This window comes from Palaemon carinicauda, chromosome 19 (assembly GCF_036898095.1).
Source record: "Palaemon carinicauda isolate YSFRI2023 chromosome 19, ASM3689809v2, whole genome shotgun sequence".
NCBI lineage: Eukaryota > Metazoa > Arthropoda > Malacostraca > Decapoda > Palaemonidae > Palaemon > Palaemon carinicauda.
The window spans coordinates 1,508,233-1,531,833 of NC_090743.1; the positions used below are offsets into that span (position 1 = coordinate 1,508,233).

General features: G+C 47.6%; 1 protein-coding gene across 2 annotated transcripts in view; it reads right to left on the minus strand.

The window, feature by feature from the left end:
- LOC137658386 (zinc finger protein 260-like) overlaps positions 1 to 22,372 on the minus strand; it is a 52,049-nt gene extending 29,677 nt beyond the window's left edge. Inside the window, exon 1 of one of the 2 annotated variants that reach the window (XM_068393061.1) lies at positions 22,244 to 22,372. The gene's annotated coding sequence lies outside the window, so the exon portion shown is untranslated. Of the gene's footprint in view, positions 1 to 22,052; positions 22,070 to 22,243 lie in introns of those variants that run through there. The other variant, XM_068393062.1, reaches the window with a different exon arrangement.
- Positions 22,373 to 23,601: the final 1,229 nt, after the last annotated feature.

The window sequence follows — 23,601 nt, forward strand, 5'->3', positions numbered from 1 at the left end:
AAAGAGGCAGATGATAAATCGGTAACAGAAACGGTGAAGGCAGGTTAGCAGGTCGGCGTGAAAGTTGAACTGGAAAGGGGATGTGCCCTTTGGAAGGGCGAACATCCACCGACTGAAGTCCGAGGACTAGCTACAGAGTCATCAGGAGAAGGACCACGAATAGGCGAAGGTCGAGGGCCCGAAGACGACTGAAGCGGAGGCTCCTCTGCGGGAGACGGCAGCGTGGATAAGGCTGAAGAGCCGAAGAGGCGCCTTTTCACCGATGGTGAAGGATCCCCTCTAAGGTGAAGCGGAAGGTGAGCTCTACGTCGAAGACGCCCTCTGGGGGCCGGTGGATCAGCAAGCTGACCTTTAAAAGCAGCAGTCTTCTGCAGAGGAGTCTTTATGAGTGAACTCCCCTGAGGAGGAGAAACACTCATAGGAGACCGAAGAAAGACTTACTTCCCCCCTCAAAGGATGGGCTGGATCGGGGGGAACAGAGTCGGCAGCAACAGTTCGAGAGTCTGAAGGTGCAGGGGTGTCGGCAGCGGCCACAGAAGATGCCTCAGACACACAACAGAGGATCTACCTCCGAAGTTGAAGACGGCTGCGCACTAGCACCACAGATAATAAGGTGTCACAAGGAGTCTTTGAAGGGCAGACCCGGAAACCCCAAGGACGACCACACCTGTACTGGGAGGAGTGGTCGAATACAGGAGTCCGGATGTCTTTATACCTGAGTCCGGATGTCCATACGGTGTTCAGATTCAATTAGATTGAAAAGAGACTAGCCATTGCACTTCCACAGGTGGATGGGTTTGTGATGATGTGCATGTCTTTGTGGCCAAACTGCAGATTTTCTGCCCATATAGTCAACCTCGATCACTTGGAGGTGTTTGCAAACGATATTTGTCCGCGTAAGCTCTTGCCGGAGAATAACTTTTCATTCAACTTAGATCACCTGTTCATGAGCTGGAGTCTCATGAACGTCGATCCTCAATAACCCCACGAGAGTTTGGCGAGAGATCCTATGCAATCCAGTATTGGGATTTGTTACAGGGACCGAAGGTTGGAGGAGTCATAGTTGAATCGATGAGCATTCCTAACTCGTAGGAGAGGTATCGCAGTCCTTAAAGGTAAACCGAGCTAAAAGACAAGAAAGGTGTTATCTCAAATGACAAATGGCCTAAACTCCGGACTTCGCATTTCCCTTGCTGGCTGAGCTAACTCAGGTTGAGGGAGAGAGTAGTTGTCAGTGAGCTGACGAATAAAACCAAGGTCAAGATCTGGGTTGGCCGTATTTAGCCTTCCAGGAGAACCTCGAGGATGGAGGGCCGAAGTTCCTTTGCACTAGTCCCGAGGGAGCCTGGGCCAACGGTAACATGATGTCAAGGTGTAAAAAGGACAGGATTTCTCAAATCTACGTTTGCTATAGTTCGTAAATGTAAGAATGATCAGAATTAATCCCCTAGAAAAATTGGGGATGTAAATGGATAACCCCGAGGAGTTACTGTACATCTTACGAAACTGTCGTCCTATGAAGACATGACAAGGCGAGAAGGAGATCGCAAGGAATAAGAACATAAAACCATGTAAGCGATCCAACGAATTCTCTAACTCGTGGAGAGAAGTAGGAGAAAATAATCCCAAAGGATTATATTTCTCAAGTTTCATTCCGAATCACAGGGGAAGGCGGCAGGAACAAGTGATCAGAAGACCTCTATTATGGCAATTGCTGTGTAGGCTTATGTTCTACCTTCCTGGTGAGGTACGTCAGCGTAGAGGTGATGGCGCATGCAATTCTGAAGAATTCGACTTGTAAGGTAACCATATACCAAAACAAGTAACCAAAAAAAGTTAGAGAGAGGGAGCAGAGGAGGGGGCTGATCGCTAACGCCCATGGCATGTCACCCCACTAGTAGTAGTAGTTATAGTAATGATAGTAGTAGAGGTCCGAGGAATGTTCGCGAACGCTAACGAGAACCGGCGAGCCAATGAAGAAGCTTGCACATCCACATGCCCAGGCCCTTTATACATCTGCATGACCTTTTATTGTTGTGTCGAGAGCCGAAGCTCAAATGAAGAGGTTCTAATAAGATGTATGCATCGGAAACCCATTCCCACTGTCATTGTGAGAAAACAAGTTCCGAGTGGAGAGTGAGGTTTTAAGCACTAAGGCTGACAAGAGTGCTGTGTCTCTCCTAGCGTTGGCGAGTGCTGGGTTAGGTTCCAAGAAGAGAGGGTGTGCTAAACTCTCTCAACTGCATGACGTGGTAAGAGCTACCAAAGTAGCGTGACCTGTAAAAACTGTACAATGAAATTCTGTGTGCTGCCGCAGCCGACAGCAAGCCGAAGTAGCCCACACCTGTGTACTACCACTGACGGGAGTGCTAGCGTTGATGGGATAGAGTTAGCTCTTGCTCTGGACAAATAGTCTAGCATGTGTTATCTACTGTAGATGAGGAGAATCCCTAGGACTCAAAAAGCGATTGTTGAAGCAATAGAGCTTGAGTGCTATCGTGGATGACGAGTAGAGAAGGAGAGTCTCGCTGGGAAAAGTAACGAGCTCGCTTGCGGTGAGGGTCATAGCCGGTAATGCTCTGATCCTCACCAGAGAAGTACTCTTTCGAAGATAGCAATGACCATCCCAAGAGTCAAGGACTCCCAGATTTGTCACTGGTTATCAGCGATTCTACCTGCAAGCAGAATGATTGCTGTTCGTCAAAAGCAGAGGGCAACTTTACCTCAGAAGGGAAACTTGTGAGCGGGGCAGGGCTTTGACACTGAATAGTGGTCGCTATTCTGGGAGTAATCACAAGCAGGCCTGCAGGCATGTTGGAAACTCGGGCGCGAGCTGGTCTGTGCTGTCTCATCATTAGTCCTGAAGTGTGGTAGAGAACAGAAGGGCAATCACAGGAAGAGGAATCGTCAGACGCTAGAAGCGGTTGCTGGAACTCCTGGAACCTGGAAGTGAGCTGACAGGCATTCGCAAGCTGATGCGCGATCATGGGCTTACAGGTGATCGCAAACTGACGGGCGATCATGAGCTGATAGGTTATTACGAGATGACAGGCAATCGCAAGATGACGGGCAATTGCAAGCTGACGGGTGATAGCGGGCAATCACAAGCTGCAGTAGGACTGGGTGATGCTAGTCTACTAGACGAGAAGAGTCAGCTTGGCGAGACGAGACAGCTAGGAGAATAGTCCGACGGATGCTGAAAGCATCAAACTCGCAGGGAGGCGAGCAACATCATGTTCAGACGAGCCACACTCCAAGGGACTGGAGCAATGCATGGACGATTCCCTAACCCACTCTCAATCCTGTGTGCTGAAGACTACTTCAAGGAGGACCAAACCTGTGTAGGGAAAGGTGTCCACCATGAGTGGCAGGAATTCTACCACCGGCTGAGCAAGCTCAGAACGAGGGAGAGCGCCGTCGTTTACAAGTGTTGCATTGGAGAAAGACACATAGGAGAACGATGAGTAGTAGCGCGATGCGCTGGAGACTATACAGTACTGGTGAGAGGTGACGAGCTGGCAATCTGCGAGCAGGTGAAAGAAGCGCTGGCGAGAGGCGGGCAGGAGAGTGTCGCACTGGTGATTGGCTAGAAGGCGAGTAGCGTTCGCACGAACGGCGAGATGACGCAGGGTGCCCCGGAGATTGGTGAGCAGGAGACCATCATCTGATGAAACTAGGAGGACGAGATGGTGAACGGCGCGTTGGAAGATCATGCACTGGCAAACGACAACCTGAAAGAGAACAACAATCACGAGGAGACACGTGATCGCATAAAGGAAAACAAGACAAATTCGGAGATAATCTATATTTTTTCTAACGATACAAACCTTTAGCTATTTATTAGGGATATTATTTTCGCTGAAGCTGAAAGGACGAGCCATAAAAATTTAGTGAGGGTTAACTACCCGTCCCGCTAGTTAGAGGCCTATGACCGAGCTCACTTTGCTAGGAGGTAGGACTTCAAGGGGGAATGCACCTTGGGGTCTAGGACTGGAGAGCAGTACAATAGGAGCCTGAAGTTCAGGGCCGTTGCATAAAGATCCACCGTAAGAGAACCCCACAAAGTCAGGGATTTGTTGGCTACTAGATGATCCAGACCACTCAGTACTCACTATCCGAGATGCTATGCTCAGATTGTCGGCGAACACATTCCTTTTGCCTGGAATGAAACGAGCTGATAGTGGACCTTAGCCCATCTCAGTATTTTTAGTGCTAGATGGGATAGGGGCTGGGAAAAAGTACCTCCTTGTTTGTTGATGCAAGCCACTACTGTACTGTGTTGTCGGTCATCACCACCACTGAGTGCCCCGCCAGGAACTGATGGAACTGTTGAAGGGCAAAAAAGATGGCTTTCATCTCCAAGAAATTAATGTGGAGGTATTTTTCGGACTCTGACCAAAGACCTGAGGTCGTGTGGTGCAACACGTAGGACCCCCACCCTTCTTTTAATGTCTGAGAACAGCATCAAGTCCGAAGAGAGGATAAGAAGATCGACGCCCCTCCGCAGGTTCTCGTCTGGTACCCACCACTCGAGGTCCCTCCTTTCCTCTGGGGAATCGAAAGCCTAATTCCACCTGGACTTTAGTGGCCACTGGAGGGATCGAATCCTGAGGCGGCCATTGGTAACTAGACGGGACAAGGATGATTGGTGCCCGAGGAGACATAACCACTTCTGGGCCAAGAGTTCTTCTCGTCTGAGAAAAGGTCTTGCGACCTTTCTCAGCCTTGTTATCCTGTCGTCTGATGGGAAGGCTTTGTGGAGATTGGTGTCTAAAATCATTCCCAGGTATACTGATCTCTCAGTGGGAAGCAGGATGGACTTCTCGAGGTTTACCATGATCCCCACATCTTGGCAAAACCTCAGAAGTTTGTCTCGGTGCTGAGGAAGGGTTGCCACCAAGTCTGCTAGGATCAGCCAGTCGTCCAAATAACGGAGGACACAGATGCTGATCCTGTGTGCCCAGGATGACTCTAGGGCGAACACTCTGGTGTAGAGTTGTGGTGCCATGGAAAGACTGAAGCACAGTGCCCCGAACTGGTATTTCCTGTTGTCTAAGATGAATCTTGGTACTTCCTTGAAGACGAATGGATTGGGATCTGAAAGTATGCGTCCTTTAGGTCCAGTGTGCACATGAAGCCCTGTGGTCTTACTGCTTGTTTGACCGTGTCTGCCATCTCCATGCTGAACGAAGTCTGTTAGACAAACTTGTTCAGAGCCGAGAGATCGATGACTGGTCTCCAGTCCCCAGACGCCTTTCTTACAAGAGAGTGTTAACTGAAGAAGGCTGGGGAGTCATCAAGGACCTCCAGGAGAGTGCCCTTCTCCAACATGGTCTGGACTTCCGGCCGAAGGGCTAGCCCCTTTGCTGATCTCATCGCAAAGGAGCCTATTGTCACTGGATCCTTGATCAGGGGAAGGAGAGGAGATATGAAAAGGATACGATACCCTGAACAAATAACGGAGACTGTCCAGGGATCGGCCCAGAGTTGCTTCCACCTGTTTCAGCAACTTTGTAGGTATCCCCGTACTAGTGAACAACCAGAGGGAATGCTTTTCTTAGCGTTCGCGGACGCGGCCGCTCCCTTTAGGATATTTTACTCCCCTGGAGGACTTTGAGCCTTTCTTGCCTTTGGTCGGAAAGGGCTTCTTAGACACCACTTTCTTTGCTGCTGACTGTCATGACCCACCTCTGCGGGTCTGGCGGACCTCGAAAAAAACTTGGGCATTGATTAGGAGTCTTTTAACTCCTTGCAAGGAAGAAGATATGCTTCCAGCATGGAAGGCCTGGATGGTCTGGACTTCCTGGCCGCTTCCGGAGACGTGACTCTTTCGTCACAAGGGGAGTCTTCCTCCGAAGGTGGTAGGGAGGAGACTGAGACAGGTTCCTTGCAAGAGTCCCTTGACTGTGATGGCGGTGAGCAGGAGAGAGGGTGGAAAGAGAACTAGGGAGGTTCGACCTTGTCCTCGATGGTCTAACCGGAGTCAATTTCCCCCTAGATGAAGATTCAGTCTCTGGGACTCCTCTTTTAATTTTCAGGTGGGAGACAGACAAGGTCCTTTGCCATGCATCTGCTAAAACTGATGAATGCTGGAGATTCTCAGAGGGTTTCCGAGGTGCGACCTGAAAGGACAGGCCCGAAAGCTTGCATGACTGCCCTGACGATGGCTCCAAACCAGGGCTACTTGCTGATGCTGGTGCTGTCTGAAAGGTCCCCCAAAGGGAAGAAAGCCGAAGATTGCCTTTGAGGAGTCTTATCTGGAACCGTTGGTTTACGTAAGGCCACCTTAAGTGCCGGTGGTTTCGGAATCTTAAATTACCCAGATGTGCCCTTTCCCCAGCAGTCATGTTATGATGCATTTGTAGGGAGGTCAATGGGGCGACGGTGACTTGTGAACTGGAACTCTGTCCTACCTCAGAGAGCGGACCAATGGTCTGGAGGGTGATGACCTACTTTTCTACTTCTTCTCCTTCCCTCTGTGATCAACTACCTGTGCCTTCATAGGAGGATGTGACTTCTTGGAAGTTGGTGGAGGATGGTGGCTGCTGTCTTCCGTCTGCGCTTCCAAGTGTTGGGCAACCCTGGGTTCTGAAGTGCTGGTGCATGCCTTCGTGTTGGCAAGCATTTATGCTTTGGCGAGTGTAGCCATGCTGGTGAAGGCTGACGCAGTGAGGAACTCTGAAGAGTAGGTGAACGCTGGCGTGCTGGAGAACGCTGACGAGCTAGCAATCGTTCCCGAGCTAGAGAACGTTGAGGAGTCGGCAAAGGCTGTCCCATTGGAAAACGCCAACACTTAGGTGGCGATTGACGTGATGGATGGTGTTGAGACTACACAGCTTGATGAACTTTGATCCTTAGGCGACTGCTGACATGGCGAGCACCTACAATTAGGAGGCAATTTACGAGAGGTTGGGCAGTGGACAATAGTCACACGGCCGGATGCACAACGTTCCGACACGATGCATTGCTTTGGGGAACAACGGTGAGAAGTAGAAGACCAACTCGTTGGTCGGCGATGGTCGGTAGATGCATGAAGAACAGGCTCATCAGGACGCGCAAGCGATATACGCGATTGACTAGCAGACAAATGACAAGTCATTGAACAACAAGTGGCAGAGAGTTGGGAACCAGGAGAGCGAGCAGGAGATAGATGAGCAGTAGGTTGGCGAGAAGAAGCTTGAGGAGCAGCTACAGTAGACGATGATCTGGCGAAAGGATGTGTCTTTCAGAAGTATGAACATCCTCCGCAGGGGGTCGCAAGCAATCCTCAGGCAGAGGGCCCTAAGCGGAAGTCCGAGGACTGGCAGCTGCGTTGACAGGAGAAAGTCCAGAGGCGGGTGAAGATCGAGAACTGGGTAATGTCGTACAAGGACGAAGCTGACAAGCAAAAGAGGTATCTTCACCGATGCCAAAGGAGCACCTCTAAGGCGAAGACAAGGATGAGCACGACGGGGATGACGACTATGGTAACTTCCTCTGGGGGTCAAAGGATCACCAAGCTGACCTTCAGCAGCAGTCCCTATGCTAAGGGAAGCAACACAGTCTCTCGAGAACCAAGGTTGTCCAGGAGATAAGCGACTTGCGCTACTGCTCGACAGTCCCCCGGAGAAGGCCAAATGAGCAGGAGCTTCAGAAGAAGGTCGGGAAGCGGAAGAAGTTTTGGCTGGGTTCCTTCTGCTTCGAAATGACCTTCGAAGGAGAAGAGTCCCGCTAAGACTTCTTCTTGCGCTGACACCCAAACCTTTCCCACTGGAAGGCAGACCACTCCCAACACTAAATACGCTTATTCAACTCATCACACCGTTGACCTCAGCAGGTAGGACAAAGGCTGTGAGGATACGTAACCTCCGCGGACATAAAGGTACTACAGGTGTGGCCCTCAGGACCATGAAAGGTACTCATGGTTGCCAGCAGAATTCAACACATACGCAAACACTGAAAAGAAAAATCATAAACAGAATTAGATGGCAGTCAAAAAATTGTGAGGATGAAGAGCGACAACGACTGTTCACCATCCAAGCCAAAAGCAAAATGAGCTCAGTCACAGGTGTGTGAGTGAAGGGGGTAGCTATCCCCGTACCCCCGCCAACTAGCAGGACGGGTTGTTAACCTTCGCTAAACTTTAATGGCTCGTCTTTTCAGCTTTGCTGAAAGTAATCCTCTTAATAAATAGTGGAGGTTTGTATTCCAGTTACAAAACAAACCGAAATGGCGCGCGTCCATCCGGAGAGAGACGATCATCAGTAGCAGGAGAATGATGGTCAGCAGAGCATCAAACACGCGCCGGCGAGTGACGAGCACAAACCAGAGAGTGACGATCCTGAGAAGACCGTCGTGTCCGAGTATTGGGTTCTGTCGTTAGCCATCAGCCTCCTATCTTTGAGGTGGGTGCTTATGTCTGATGTGGCTGTTAAGTCCTAGTCTGTGGTGGAAGAATTGCGGACAGTGTTCACAGGGGAGGGTAGGTGGTGGGCGGGGCTGTTCTAATTGCTCTCTCCTTCTTCTCCTCCTAGCCTCCTCATTTTGTCTCCTCTTCTCCTCGAAGTCCACGGTGCCATGGTGTACTGTACTCCTCCAGGTTTTCCTGTCCGTGGCTGTTTCTTCCCATGAGGAAGGATCGATGTCAGTTAGAGCCAGGGTGCGCTTTAGTTGATCTTTATAGCGCATTTTCGGGGCTCCTCGTGGTCTGGTGCCCTGGGTCAGTTCTCCATAGAATATCTTCATTGGGAGCCTAGATGGATCCATCCTATGCACGTGTCCTGTCCAGCGGAGGCGGTGGTGGATGATTGTGGCCTCCACGCCGGTCAGCGAGGCACGTTCTAAGACTTCAAGGTTGGTGGTGTGGCTCTCCCAGGGGATTTTCAAGATCAGCCTCAGTTTCATTTGTTGGACGCGTTCTAGGTTTTTAATATCGCTTCTATATACTGTAGCGTCCATGTTTCACATGCATACAGGAGCGTGGAGAGGACTACTGCCCTGAACACCATTATTTTGGTGGTCATAGTCAGTGCATGGTTGTTAAATACGCGGCAGTTGAGTCGGCCAAAGGCGGAGTGGGCTGCCCTGATCCTGTTCTCCACGTCCTTTTTGCTTGTGGGAACTGATGTTAGGATGCTCCCTAGCTAGGAGAACTGGTCCACCTAATCTAACGGTTGGTCATTCACTGTGGTATTGAGGTTTGGGAGCATCAGTCCTGGTGGATGTTGGACGAGGGTCTTGGTTTTGTCTATGTTGACTTGCATCCCAAAACGTTCGTAAGCAGAGTTGTATGCATCAGCTAACGACTGCAGGTCCTCTGCCGTCTGACCTGGGGTGGCATTGTCGTCAGCATACTGCAGTTCTCGCACTGCAAACAAGGTGGTCTTGGTTCTGGCGCGGAGTCTAGCGAGGTTGAAAACGCCTCCATCCATGCGGAAACGTAGGTCGACTGAGGATGTGTCTGGGGGAATCTCGTTGAGCATTGCTGCGGTGTATAGCGAGAAACACGTTGGGGCCAGAACACAGCCCTGCTTCAGGCCGCCGTTGATGGAGAATGGGCCTGAAAGAGAGTTCTGGTGGCAGACTCTCCCAACCATTCCGTCATGGAGCGCATGCACCAGCTTGATAAAATCGGGTGGGTAGCCATATCTTTTGAGGACAGCCCACATGGCAGGTCAAGGTACTTTGTCGAAGGCCTTTTTCAAATCCCAGAAGATGAACATTATGGGCTGTTGTTGTTCGAAGATCTTCTCTTGTAGTTGTCGCGGGCAGATCATGTCTATGGTCCCGCGGGAAGGTCGAAAGCCACACTGGGACTCTGGCAGGACGTCTTCTGCGAGAATAAGGAGGCGGTCAAGGAGAATCCGAGCGAAAATCTTACTTGCGATGCTTAGTAGTGATATTCCCCGGTAGTTGTTACAGTTCTCCCTGCCTCCCTTCTTGAAGATGGTAATGATGTTTGCATCGCGGAAGTCACTGGGGAGGGTCTTGGTCTCCCATATTTTCAGTATAAGGAGCATCAAACGGTTCCTCAACCCGGGGCCACCGTGAGTGAGGAGCTCCAACGGGATGTTGTCCGGCCCTGGGGCTTTGCCGGGCTTCATGGGCTGCAGGGCCTTTTTGAAGTCCTGGATGGAGGGTGGTAGTGCCATCCAGTGACGGACGGGATGCTGCGGGGTCATTTGCAGGAGATCGTCTGGGGTGTCTGCTTGGTCATTGAGGAGGTTCTCAAAGTGAGACCTCCACCTGGCCAGGATGCCCTCGCTTTCGGTGATGGTCGTGGCCCCATCCACGTCCTTCAGGCAGCCCACTGATGACCGTGTGTGACCGAACATTTCCTTTGTTGCTGCATAGAAGCTGCGCAGGTCACGTTGGTTAGCAAAACTCTGTATTTCTGCGTCTTTTCTTTGCCACCAGGTGTTCTGGGCTTCACGAATCCCTCTTTGGCAATCAGCTTCAGCCACCTTATGAGCACATTTGTTAGCTGCTGTTGGTTGGTTTTTTAAAGTCAAGTGTGCTTGTCGCTTGGTTTCAATGAGAAGAGAGATATTAGCATCATTCTCATCGAACCAATCCTGCCGTTTCTTGGTGGTGAAACCTAGTGTTTCCTCCGCGGCACAGGCCATGGCGTTTCTGAGGGTGGTCCAGTGGTGCTCAACTGTGGCCTGACCCACGGGGTCTGCGAGGTCTGCGAGGTGACGTTCGCAGGCCTCCTTGTAGTTCTGTGCCACCTGTGGGTTGCGGAGCTTGCTACAATCAAAGCGTTGGTGTGGTACGCTGTCAGGTGCCCTTCTGGGTGGTCGTAGGATCGTAACGGAGAGTCGGGAGATGAGGAGTCTGTGGTCCGTCCAGCAGTCGTCCACTCCGGGCATGGATCGGGTGATGCGGACGTCTCCTCGGTCTCTGGCTCTGGTCAGGACATAGTCCAGGGTGTGCCAGTGTTTAGACCGTGGGTGTCTCCATGTGGTCTTTTGTCGCTTTGGTAACTGGAAGATGGTGTTGGTTACCATAAGTTGGTGTTCTGCACACAGACCCAGTAGGAGTTGGCCATTGGCGTTGCAATTTCCAATGCCATGGCGGCCGATGATTTCCTCCCACCAGCGATGGTCTTTGCCTACTCGGGCATTAAAGTCGCCAAGCACAACGAGCTCTTCGTTGGCGGACGCTGCCTGGATGGTGCGGTCGAGCTGGGTGTAGAAGGCAGCTTTGTCATCATCGGTTGAGGTCATAGTCGGGGCGTAGACAGAGATCAGGGTGAGGTGTCTGTCCCGCGTGATGGGGATGCGGACAGTCATCAGGCGCTCACTGATGGCCTTGGGAGCAAGGTTGTGCTGCTGCACCAGCTGGGAGTGGATGGCGAAGCCGACACCGTGGATGCGAGGCTCCTCTAGGGCCTTGCCTTTCCAGAAGATGGTGTAGCCTGTTCCAGCTTCCCTGATGTTGCCCTCTTCGGGTAGTCTGGTCTCGCTAAGAGCCGCCACATCAACATTGAAGCGGGCTAGCTCCTTACAGACGAGGGCTGTACGTCGTTCCGGGCGGTTGGTGTTTGTCACGTCTTGGAGGGTGCGGATGTTCCACGCACCTAAGGTTAATATTTTTTTCTTGTTGTTTCGACCGCATTAGTAGGATGTCCGCCAGCCGCGGTGAGCTGACCAGACGGGTTTGCCGTGTCCGATGTTTACCCCACCTTTTCTAGGGGCCTCCCCATGTGGGGTGGGCTGCGGTGTCCTCAATATGCCAGCCCAGTCACGGGTCCAGCTGCCGAACTCTGGTGTCACGGCACCGACACCAGAGAGCGACTGAATCTTAGACTCGCCGCCTGAGTGCAGTTGTGGGCTAAGGGCTTCCAGATATCCAGGCCTGCCCCCTTCACCCAATGTGCTGTCGCCTCAGGACTTGGTGGTGGTGATGATGATGATGATGGTGAGAAAGATATGAAGAAGGCTGGACAAATGTAGACTACTTCTTTTGCCAGAGGCAAAATCTCTCCCACTGGGAGGAAGACCACTCCCTACAATCCTCGCAGGTGGAACCCTGCTCAGAATGACTTCCTCTGCAGGTAGGACACAAAGAGTGGGGATCGATGTCAACCGAGGACATAAGGGTGCCTCAAGAGTGGCCTTCAGGACCTGGACAAGGGCGCATGAGGAACATTAAAAGGAACACACACACCTGAAAAAGAAAAAGCAATTGTTTTTAATGGCCAAGTCTTTGTGAAAGCAGAGAGCAGACATGCCCATTCTTCTTAAGCAAAATGAAAATAGTGACTCTGTTTCATTGGTGTGTAAGTAAGAGGGGTAGACGGCAAGGCACCCGCCTACCACTCACTAACCCCGCTAACTAGCGGTTGGTTGGTTGCCACCTTGCATAAAAGAATTAATGGTCAGTCTTCCAGCTTCGCCAAAAGATAATCCCTATTAAATAGCGTAAGGTTTGTAGAGTGTTGGAACAAAGCGCATTTATTAAGGGTTAACAGGAGAGAAAGATGGAACGCTGAAATAAAGAATGACGTATTGTTACTATGTGCGGATGTGAGCAGGGTGGCCAGTCTACTCCACCGCTAACTAGCGGAGGGTAAGTACACCTTGCTACAAGTCTTATGGCTAGTTTCAGCTGTTGTTGAAGTATATGAAAAATTTGGAGGTAATTTGCATTTGTCCTAACGATACAAACCTTAGCTATTTATTAGGGGTATTACTTTCGGTGAAGCTGAGATGACGAGCCATTAAAATTTAGCGAAGGTTAACTACCCACACCACTAGTTAGCGGGGGGAGCTTGGTACTGCTCCCAATAACACACCGGTGATTTAGCTCACTTTGCTTGGAGGTAGGACTTCAAGGGGGATAGGGCTGGCAGGTAAGATTGTATAAATAGTGAAGGTTTGTATCGTTTTTGTCATTTGTTCCATAACTGGAATACAAACCACGCTATTTAATAGGAGTGACTCACCCATCAGAAAGGGTGGACGTCCCTGCCAATCTGGCTTTTGGCTTTACCCGGGGGCTCCTTATCTGAGTATATTAGTACTGCGCCTCGCTAAAACCTTGCTACGTAAGGTCCACGACCTACGCAAGCTGTGTGTTGAAATATTTAGAAGTGTGACTGTCTAGGTAAAATCATTCAGTCTTTTTGTCGGAAAAACTGTTGTAACCAAGTCTTTCCTAATACCATATCGCCAGGGTATGGGGGCGCAACATTATTAGCTTAATATTAGGGACACAAGGGACCATGGTTTATCCGCAGTGGTTTGAGGTCAGCTTATGCAGAGAACCCAGGATGCTGCTTTCCCCAAGAGAGGGAAGGATGAAGAAAAAAATAGGAGCCAGTCAAATCTTTTCATTCACCCAGACTTAAACCGGGTAACAGCGCCCTCAACCTTCTGCTACTTGTCCAATAAGGAGCTTGAGGTATACAGCCAGCTGTTGTGCAGCCACCACAGGACCGATAAAGATCATATAGAGTTCCTGTGGGTCATGTCTTGCAGGAGAAAGGTTGTGAAAGTCCCCTGCAGCATTCACACCCTTGCTTGTAAAACCTGTGTCACAGAGTAATCTGCTTAGAAGGGCCAGGAGCATAGCTATGCCCCTGACATAGTAAGTCGACATGTGGGATGAGGATCTGGATTCAGGGCGTAATTGATGAATCTGTGAATGATGTTTTGGTGATCCTCCTTTTGTCCCTCCCAGTGCTGATGACAAGAGAAGGGACCCGGGTGGGCTGTTGCCGTTCTCTTGAGGTAGAGTCTCATACCTTACCCGGGATACAGTAACAGATGATCTGGATCATCAGTTACTGAGTGGAGACTTGTGTAGGATCCGTCACCTCTGGAGACTGTCTGGCAACATACTCGAGGACTAAACTGAACGTTGCCTTTCACCCTTCTCATTAATGGGCGATGTCGAAAGAGAGACCATGAAGTTCCTTGACTCATTTGGCCGCTGTCAAAGTGTGTAGGAACACTTGTCTTCTAAACCAGGTGAAAATTTGTTGCCTGGTGAGGTGGAACGTAAGGAGGTCTCCTTAGAGACCATAGAACTTGAACCATGTTCCGAGAGGGAGGTCTCAATCCTGATTGAGAAAAGGCAAGTTGTAAGTCCGTATGAGTTACGAAAGATCTAGCGATGAGGGGATGTTCCTTCCTTTCAGTTTGAAGGCGAGGCTCAAGGTTGAGTGATCTTTACCTGTTGAAACTGGAATACAGGTATCGAATGGAGAGATACGCTTTCCCATGATACCAACCGCAGAAGACGTTATACTTTGCCTAGTAGATTGATGCCGAGAAATTCCTCAGATATCTAGACAATCTTTTCGCAACTTATTGCAAAAAGCCTCTGTGAGAGAGGAGGTACTGGGTAGTCTCCAGGCGTACAATCATAGCAAAGCTATAGCTTGTAGTAGATGTCAAAGTGAGGTTGTATGTGATGTGGAGAGGGTTCTCTTGGAGGCTTTATCAGGAGCTGCAGAAGGTTTGGAAACCGTTCTGTGTAATGCCATAGCGGAGCTATGAGAGCCCTTGAGAGGCTGACTGATGTTCTAGCCTTCTTGAGTAACCTTCTCCAGACAAAACAGGGATGAGACGTAAACGTCGTTGTTGTACCCACCGTTGTTGGCATGCTTCTTGCCAGAGAGCCTTGGGGTCTAGGATTGGGGAGCTGTGGAGGCCTGAGGTTCTGGGGCGTTGCAAACAGGTCCCTAGCTGGAGAACCTCGTAAAGTCAGGACTTCGTTGGCTACAAGGTGATCCAAAAACTATCCAGTACACCTTATCTGAGATGCTGTGTACAGATTGTCGGCGAGCCCATTCCTCTAGTCTGGAATGAAGCAGGCTGATAGTGGTACCAAACAGAATTTGGCCCATCTTAGTATTTATACTGTTAGATGGGAAGAGACTGCGAGCAAGTTCCTTCTTGCTTGTTGATGTGAGCCTCTATGTGGTGTGTGGTGTTGTCGCTCATCACATCATTGAGTGGCCCGTTCGGAACTAATGAGGCTGTTGAAAGACCGGAAAGTTGGCCTTCATCTCTTAAGAGATTTAAGTGAAGGTACTTTCGGACTCTGTCCAGAGGCCTGAGGTCATGTGGTGCAGCACTATGGTCCCCCCTCCCTTCGTTTGATGTGTCTAACTACAGCATCAAGTCCGAAGGGTGGGGAAGGATGAGAAGGTTATACCACTCCGTAGATTCTCGACTGACACCCATCCCTTGAGGTTTGTCCAAACTTCTGGTCCCATTTGAGGCAGCAGTTGGAGGCTAGACAGGCCAGAGATGATAGGTGTCTGAGGAAAAAAAAGTCACTCTGGGCTGGGAGTTCTTCTCGTTTTGAGAAAGGGTCTTGTGACTTTCTACGCCTGTCTTTGATGAGAAGGTTTTGTGGAGATTGGTGTCTAGAATCATTCCCAGATACACCAATCTTCTGAGAGGGAAGTAGGGATAACTTCCACAGGTTTACCTTGATCACCCGATCTTGGTAAAAATACTTCAGAAGTTCCGGTGCTAATGCAAAGTTGCCACCGAGTCTGCTAAGGTCAGGCAGTCGTCCAGAAACGGAGGAGACAGAAGCCGATCCTGTGAGACCAGGATGGGTGCTGTGGTAAGACTGAAGCACAGTGCCCTGAACTGGTGTTTCTTGTTTGTCTAGACTGAATCTTCAATCCTTCCTAGAAGATGGATGGTTTGGGCCTAAGTATGCGTCCTTTAGGTCCAGCATGCAAATGAAGACCTGTGGTCTTAGCCCTTGTCCGAACTACAACATGGTGTGGAGATTGACCCAAAGGGACAGCTCCTTGCGGATCCTTTCGCATGGGAGATTGTTGACGCTGGGGTCTTGACTAATAGCATAAAGGATGGGACGCGATACCCTGTGTAAGGATTCTTCCCTGGGAGAGAACTCCTTTAACTGATAGAAGTAAGGCAACAATTAACCCTACCATGCACCCTGAGGGGATTGATGCTATTCCTTAGAGCAGCATCAGTCTGGCGAATGTTAATCAATGGTTAACGGCTGGGTATCGTGGTTACTGTGCAGTGGGAGAGTGCTCGTGAGTAGTCAGCTATCGACAAGCCGATGATGGGGGTTGTCGATCGTTTGCCGATCCCTTTAGTAGATTGGTGTGATGGCGAACGGCAAGTAGCGAGAAGTGTGTTGTATGCCTTCTGATCTAGGGAACCGCGGGCAGAGGTTGACTAGTGAGTCCAAGTCACGAACTGCTGGGGAACGGCGAATTGCCGATGATCGGTGAACGGCGAATTGCCGATGATTGGTGAACGGCGAATTGCCGATGATCGGTAAACAGCAAATTGCCGATGATCGGTGAATCGGCGATCTGTGAGCCGAAGATAGTAACTGACAGGCAGATGAAGGCTGTCTGGTCAGTCAGCCAAGGAAGGTTGGCGATTAATGAGTTGGTAGTCTGCTTGGAGAGCTCTGAGAGACAGCAGAATGGTTTAATGATAGTCAGTTGGCGATGGTGAGCCATTGATGATAAGCGATCGATTGAGGACAGGTGATCGGTGAGCAACAGATCAGCAAGCTGACAATTCGTTGGTCAGAGATCAGCAAGCTGACAATTGGCTGGTCAGAGATCAGCAAGCTGACAATTGGCTGGTCAGAAATCAGCAAGCTGACAATTGGCTGGTCAGAGATCAGCAAGCTGACAATTCGCTGGTCAGAGATCAGCAAGCTGACAATTCGCTGGTCAGAGATCAGCAAGCTGACAATTCGCTGGTCAGAGATCAGCGAGCTGAGGTCGATGATCGAAGAAAGATGAGCTGCCCATCGGCAATCTAGTGATCAGCAAGCTGATGACTGGTTATTGACTAGCAATTGGCGATCAGCACGCTAGCAATTGGAGATCTTTAGCAATTGGAGAGACTAGAGGTCAATGATCAGAGAGAAATGAGCTAGCAATTGGCGATCTGGTGATCAGGAAAAAGTGATCAGTCGGTTGATGATTTCTCATTGGTAATTCGAGATTTGCGAGCTAATGCGATCAGCAAACGGTGATCAAGCAATCAGTCGGTTGATGATTTCTCATTGGTAATTAGAGATTTGCAAGCTAATGATAGGCTGTTTGCAATGTTCAGATCGTGTTTGCTGACTGTGATACTGTCAAGAAAAACTCCTGAAGAGAAAGGGACCAAGGGTTCCCTGTGAGGAGTCTCGACCAATGGTAGATGCGTTTGATTTCCCTTGGAAGATGGAATCTTCGGGATCTTGAACCCTTCTGTGAAGCCTCTTCCCTCTTTTCCCAGCGGCCATGCTGTAAGGCATTTGCGGGGAGGAGAATGGGGCAATGATGACCTGTCAAAAAGTTTTAATTCTTTTTTGCCTATTGCGCGAGTGTGCAGGAGAGTACTGGAGCGATGGCGCACAGAATGATGCTGGTACTCAGTTTCTGCTGAAGCGCAGTTTCGGTGGATGCGCAGGCAAGTGCTGGCGAGTAGGAAAGTGCTGACTCTTTGGCAAGAGCTGGCGCATTGGATCTGAGAACGCAATTGTGTAGGAGAGCGCTGGCGAGCAGGCAAGCACTGGCTCTTTGTCAATAGCTGGGACATTGGCAAGCGCTGGACCTGAGAGCGGAAGTGCGCAGGAGAGTGCTGGCACACAGTAAGGCACTGTGTAGGGTGTTGTGCAGTCTCCCTAGAATGCACAGAAGCGCATGACTGCAGGCAAGAACTCGTGTGTAGGAGAGTGCTAGCACACGTGCGGAAGGATGCAGGCGCACGCGCGTGGAAGAGTGCTGGCGCGCACATAAGACTGGTGATGCACGCTCGCAGGAGAGTGCTGGCGCGTGCGCGGAAGAGTACTGGCGCGTGCACGGAAGAGTGCTGGCGTGCGCGGAAGAGTGCTGGCGTGTGTGCGCGGAAGAGTACTGCATCACAAGAGAGAGCTGGCGTGCAGGCGAACGTTGATGCACAGAGACCGTTGGAGCGCAGGAGAACGATGGCGCTCAGGAAAACGCTGGCGTGTAGGAGAGCGCTGGTGTGCAAGAGAGCGCTAGCAAGCAGGAGATTGTTGGGCGAGCAGGAGAAAGAAGTTACGTGGGTGCGCGCTGAGGTTCGGTTAGCTCTGTTGCGCCGGCGATCGTGGGTTGGCTGGTAAGCTGACAACTGTTGCTCTCTGTGGCGAGGTTGCGCTGGTAGGTCGGTAGGTCAGCTGGTAGGACGGTCAGGAACTGGGATGTGCCTTTCGGAAGGGCGAACATCCACCGATGGAGATCGCAAATGTTCCACAGATGAGTCCAGGACCGAAGTCTGAGGACTAACTGCAGCGTCGTCAGGAGAAGGTCCAGGAACAGATGATGCCCATGAGGGCCGGTGGACCCGCAAGCTGACCTTCAGCAGTAGCAATCCTCCAAAGAGAAGTCTCTATGAGTGGTCACTCTCGCGAACAAGAGAGGTGATCACTTCGCAGGAGAGACTTGCCTAAGACTAGGCTCCGCCCCCGAAGGAAGAGAGACTCAGCAAGGGGAGAGCGTAGTCTAGGCAAAGAAAGTAACAGCAGTCGGAGTCGATGAAGTGATGAAGATGCGGGAATTTCTCCCTCGGAAGGGAGAAACAACCTCACACCTGGGGAGGAAAACTCTCCCTCGGAGGGGAAAGGTGTCCAACCCTTGGAGGCGAACCTCCTGGTAGCGCTCTAAGATGATCTGCCAAGAGCGCTACCTGAGGAAGCGTAGCCGTAGCTAGTTCCTCGAAGATGAAGTGCTGATCAGGTGTAGCCACGGGCGTACTTCTAATAGAAGGGATGACGCCCATGATGACGTCCTCTGAGGGACGGCAGTGACAGCAAATTCATCAGGCATGAACAGAACAGCTCTGCTTCGTCGGCAGTCTTAGTCGAACGAAGAAAACTGCATCGCTAACTTAGGAAAAATAAAATAAATTATGTAACAGAAAATTCCCTCAGGAGGAACACCGGGTCTGCGATGGAAAGGGAGACCATCAAGGGAACAAACATAAAATAAGTACTGCGCCCTCCTTTCGCCGGTCGACATCGACGGGAGAAGGGTAGCGGAGAGTAACTGTAATAAAACAAGAATTACAATGACTTAAATCAGCTTAAAATATTCACCAATAGGAAGAACCACTAATCCTCCGAAGGGAAGTGTTCCCCACGGAGAAGAAGCTGAAAAGTTAAATTACAAACAATTATAATTTCACTTAAATAAGTGAGAAAAACAATTGGAAGCGTAACCTAACCCACGAACGGGAAAGGTGCTCCCCCCGTTAGTACACTATTGGAGGCCCATGAAAGGTGAACGGCCTTGAGAAGAGAAAGACCAGTCAATCTCTGAGAGGACACACTTCCTTCGCTCAGTAATCCATATGTTTCCCATAGGAAAAGGGAAAGGCGAAGACAACAGTTGAATGAGGAGGGTCCAAACGATGACGATTTTCCTGCGACGGCGGCCGAGTCAATGGTAGGTTATTCGCTGACGGGAAGACCGATGGACAAGGGGGGAGAGGTCGGAAGGGAAGGTTCCCCGGCCTTGCGCTAACACTGTAAAGGAAACTTACAACATTTCTATATATATATACATAAACATTAAGAATGTTTTCATATATATATATATATATATATATATATATATATATATATATATATATATATATATATATATATATATATATATATGAAAACATTCTTAATGTTTATGTATATATATATAGAAATGTTGTAAGTTTCCTTTACAGTGTTATATATATATACATAAACATTAAGAATGTTTTCATACATATATATATATATATATATATATATATATATATATATATATATATATATATATATATATATATATATATATGTATATATATATATATATATATATATACAGTATATATATATATATATATATATATTGTATATATATATATATATATATATATATATATATATATATATATGAAAATCTAAGTTAAAAGACAAAAATTAATGGCAGTCCAAAATAGGCGAAGAGGAAGAGCGGATACATCCTGTCTCCATCCGAGCCAGAAGTAAAGTGAGCTAAATCCCCGGTGTGTGAGTGGGAGCGGTAGCGGTGTGGGTAGTTAACCCTTGCTAAATTTTAATGGCTCATCATTTCAGCTTCGCAGTAAGTAATACCCCTAAACAAATAGCGTAGGTTTGTATTCCAGTTACGGAACAAAAGGCTTTTTAGTTTAAAAAAAAAAAAAACTTGAAAAAAACAATTTTCTACTCTACAGTCTTCAAAATTGTTTAGATTACCTAATAAAAAATACACCACAACATACCTTATTTTTGGGGAGGTTATTGTAACAACATATAAATTGGGGCCTTTGTATATCAGCGGCGAGTTCCTCCCGAGTGCATAGAAAATGGACACCAACTAAACTAAACTTTCTCCCCTAACCTAACCTAAAAGCCGTGCCATTAACTACTTACCAAATAGGACGGGGGCTTATGGCCCCTGCAATCCCCTTACATTGCCGTATCCTTAACCAGCCGTCATCAAACATACAGGTGGCAGGGTGTATGTATGATAGCGGCCACCTGTATGTATGATTACGGCTACCTTAGAATACGGCAGTGTTGGGGGAGTTTAGCCCCCGTTAGGTAATTAAGTAAGGATATGGCTTGTAGGTTAGGTTAGGGGGTAAAGTCTAAGTAAGTTGATGTCCATTTTCAATCCACACAGGAAGAACTGGCAGCTGATATACAAAGGCTCTCAGGTGGCCGCTATTATACATAAACCCCTATAAATTTACCCTAAGTGAAGCTTCATTTTTATTTATAATACTCAATGTCCTGTAAATAAATATTCTTATTTCCCAAATCCTGAGCTAGTCTAAACTGTAAATGTACCCACTACAAACACAAGAGACTATTGTTAACCTATAATTGCAATGAAAGACTAGTTACCCTCGTCATACATACAGGTGGTAGGGTGAACGTATGATAGCGGCCACCTGTATGTATGATGACGGCTGACTAAGAATATGGCAGTGTAAGGGGGGGTCGCATGGAGGCTTTAGCCCCCTATTTGGTAAGTAGGTATGGGCACAGCTTGTAGGTTAGGTTAGGGGGGAAAATTAGGTTAGTTGGTGTCCATATTTTATGCTCGCTGGAGGAATCGGTCGCTGAAATGCAAAGTCTCCCAGGTGGCCGCTATCATACAAACACCCCTATAAATTCAACCAGAAGTGAAGGTCCAATTTTTTCATAATAGATGAATATTCTTATTTTCCAAAACCTGACCAAGTCTAAACTGTAGATGTAGCCATTACCAACAAAAAAAACTACTGTTAACCTATGACTGTAATGAAAAAAGGGAACCCTTATATATCAGCGGCCAGTTCCTCACACGTTGATTAAAAATAGACATCAACTAACCTAACCTTTCCTCCCTAACCTAACATACAAGCCGTGTCCTTACCTACTTACTTAACACTACCGTACTCTAAGTTAGACACAATAATACAAACAGGTGGCCGCTATCATACATACACCCCGAAAAAAGCTTAAGCCAAAATACATGCAGGTAGGGCATTTTTATGAAACATACGTTGCGTAGGCTAATTCAGCCAAGACTAAAACTAAAATATCTTCTAAAATTCATGATTCAAAAGCTCATCTTGATCTAAAATTTCTACTAAGTATATTAAATGTCATAAGGTCAAGGCTACAGTAGCCTTGGGGTGGATAGTGACGGGCACTCACTACGGCATTTGTCTTAGCTTACTCTAAGTAACCACAGCTTTAAAATGACACGTCCAGGATAAAATATATACCATAAAGATACATATAATTAGTATAAAAAGAATTAACATACCACAAAGAATTAGGCGGATGCTAGCTGTGTGTCTTTGGATGGAATAAACGGAATATCGCGATAAGTAAAAAAAAAACAAACTACTTTGCCTTCACTTTTACGTAAAGAAGATGTGAATGAACACTAATTTACACCTAGATTATATAAGAATCATAAATATACATATAATTAGCATAAAAAGAATTAAAATACCACAAAGAACAGGGCCCAAGGCTAGCTCGTTGGTCTTGGGATGGAATAAACGGAATATCGCGATAAAAAGTAAATTAAAATACTCTACCTTCACTTCTACGTAGAGAAGATGTGAATGAACACTAATTTACACCTAGATTATATAAGAATCATAAATATACATATAATTAGCATAAAAAGAATTAAAATACCACAAAGAATAGGGCCCAAGGCTAGCTCGTTGGTTTTAGGATGGAATAACTGAAATATCGCGATAAAAAGTAAAATAAACTACTCTACCTGCACTTCTACGTAGAGAAGATGTGAATGAACACTAATTTTCACCGTTATTATATAAAAAATGTTAATTTTTAAGCCACTAATCAAGAAAAAAGCTGCAGCCGCCTGAATCAGCTGACGGTAGTTTTGTTTACATTAGACATTTCATGCAGTGTTGCCAACTGTGTTAGACATATGAGCTAGATTGAGGTATGAGGTGCGCTAGAAATTCTCTAGTAGGAGTTATTATCATTATTATTACTTGCTAAGCTACAACCCTAGTTGAAAAAGCAGGATGCTATAAGGCCAGGGGTTCCAAGAGGAAAAATAGCCCAGTGAGGAAAGGAAACAAGGAAAAATAAAATATTTGAAGCAGAGTAACAACATTAAAATAAATATCTCATATATAAACTATATAAACTTTAACAAAGCAAGAGGAAGAGAAATAAGATAGAATAGTGTGTCCGATCGTACCCTCAAGCAAGAGAACTCTAACCCAAGACAGTGGAAGACCATGGTACAGAGGCTATGGCACTACATAAGACTAGAGAACAATGGTTTGATTTTGGAGTGTTCTTCTCCTAGAAGAGCTACTTACCATAGGTAAAGAGTCTCTTCTACCCTTAGAAAGGGGAAAGTGACCACTGAACAATTACAGTGCAGTAGTTAACCCATTGGACGAAGAAGAATTGTTTTCTCCCTATTTATGAATTTTGATGATAATATACTTCACATAAAAGATGAATTAATAACAACAAAGTCAAGTGGAACAATTTGCAATTATTGCTAATTTTGATACGGGTTTGTTATACGAATAATACGTCTGACATACAGTGCAATAAGGTACAATTATTGCCTCATAGAAGAATTGCTACGCAGAGAGAGAGAGAGAGAGAGAGAGAGAGAGAGAGAGAGAGGAGAGAGAGAGAGAGAGAGAGAGAGAGAGAGAGAGAGAGAGAGAGAGAGAGATGTTCAGAACAAGATCAATTGGAATTATCAACTTCTCCTCCTTATAAAGAATTGATTGCACCTTATCCTACAGACACCATATATATATATATATATATATATATATATATATATATATATATATATATATATATATATATATATATATATATACATACATATATTTCAGAAATGCACTAGAAAATGTACCGAACCAATCAAATTTGCGCTAGAAAATGCGCTATGCGCAAAAATACAAAATCTAAGTGCTGTTTGTGATGCCAATGCACTAGAACTAGCGCATTTCGCGCTAAGTTGGCAACACTGACTTCATGTTTATGATTTTCGACGATCGTGAACTCTTCTTCCAATTCTGGGTTTTAAGAGCCGAGCGCTTTTATTTTATCATTATTTTTTTTTATCATTATGGT